General features: G+C 42.3%; 1 non-coding gene across 1 annotated transcript; it reads left to right on the top strand.

Moving 5' to 3' along the window:
- The first annotated feature begins 416 nt into the window (after positions 1-416).
- On the top strand, positions 417-489 carry trnav-aac (transfer RNA valine (anticodon AAC)). The gene has a single exon. It is a non-coding gene; the product is annotated as a tRNA-Val (tRNA).
- The last annotated feature ends 1,143 nt before the right edge of the window (positions 490-1,632 follow it).

Below are 1,632 nucleotides of genomic sequence, written 5' to 3'. Positions count from 1 at the left end.
CCCCCTCCCTTCTTGTTCTCAACAAGGTGTTGCAAAGCCCAATGAAAGCAACCTACCATTTGCATGAGAGGCATAATTGATAACCAGCTGTCACATTCAGGTCACTGTCACCGAGGCAAAACTACCAGGGGTTGTCAGCTACGACTGTAATCCCATTGGCTCCTGGGTGAAAAAGTTTTCACGCCACCCAAATGAAAGGAATAAGCCTTTTTTCTTCAAAGATTAGTCCAATTTTCCCACTGCTGGGACAGCACAAAAACAACTGATTTTGAAGAGTTACAGCAGATATGACCAGCTTGGGCGGAAGTCCACATTCCAATTATTCGGATTTGGCTTCTCTGGTGAAAATGCTTATGGGGCTCAGTGCACACTGGTGCATTTCCCCGCCTCAAGGACAGACAGAGAATCTCGCCACAGTTTCCGTAGTGTAGTGGTTATCACGTTCGCCTAACACGCGAAAGGTCCCCAGTTCGAAACTGGGCGGAAACAACTTTGTGCAGTCCCAGCTTCCTATGGTTAGTTATCACTGCTCAGACTGTCATGCCTCAAGCTCAAGCCAAGCTCATTCCAGGGGCCCTCAAAGGAGACTCCAGCCAAAATAGGAACCCCCAATTCAGCAGCAACATTACGGATTCCCCACTGGTTGAGGAACAGAACGCCACCTCTTTACTGTTGCAAGGAATCGCGGTAAATGTCAGAGCAGCGCCATTGGTCCAATGACATGGCTTGGGTGAGGGTAGCAGAAGTCCTCGTTAGTATAGTGGACAGTATCTCCGCCTGTCACGCGGAAGACCGGATTCGATTCCCTGACAGTTAGAGTTTCATCTCAATATACATCATTGTTATAAGATGGTTTATGTTTCCTAAGGGTATAGGTGTCACATTGGTACAACTGTCAGAGTAGCTCATATGAGGTAGACAGGTGTAAGATGTGACATGCTACAGACAACAGAGCAGTAATGAAACATGCTGTTAACACACATTTAGTGCATACTTACACAGTCTTTAATCTTCCTTTCTCTCCTTTCCTCTCTTTGCTTTTTGCCTCTCTTCTCCCTTCCGTCTTTCATCTTTCTTTCCTTCCCTCCTCTCTGTTGTTGACCATTAAAGCAGTCATAAAGACATTAGGATATAACCACAGGAGGTAGGAGCTATAAAACACACACATGCCGTGGAAGATGTGGCCCTAATGTGTATAAAGTACACAAATCAGCAGGATCCTTCTGATATACAAACAGCCAGAGAGGAGGGCAGATAAGAGAGCCAACAAGCCTAAGTTATAAATATATGAAATATAGATGTGGGTATCATGTATGTGTTGATAATTTGATGTACAATATAAATATCATATTATCATTATAAATTGGTTGAGTTAGTATTTATTGATTGTTATTCTGGTGTCATGATGTTATAACAGAAAGCTTCACGTATTTGCTCCAACATACAAATCTGTGGTTCTAGTTTGATTATGTTGTCTTACTAAACAGGCCAAAATGAATTTTCCCTACAGAGTGATTACTCAAAAGTGTGTTGTAAATACTGTAAGAAACCCAGAATATAATATTCAGATTGTATTATTTTGTAGAGCATTTTTAAACAGTGGAAGTGAACGAATACATTAGACTGTCCTCG

Source organism: Seriola lalandi, unplaced genomic scaffold, assembly GCF_002814215.2.
Source record: "Seriola lalandi dorsalis isolate HSWRI2012SDOR001 ecotype SW California unplaced genomic scaffold, Sedor1 jcf7180002054425, whole genome shotgun sequence".
Lineage (NCBI taxonomy): Eukaryota > Metazoa > Chordata > Actinopteri > Carangiformes > Carangidae > Seriola > Seriola lalandi.
This window is presented reverse-complemented; position numbering and strand designations above follow the sequence as displayed.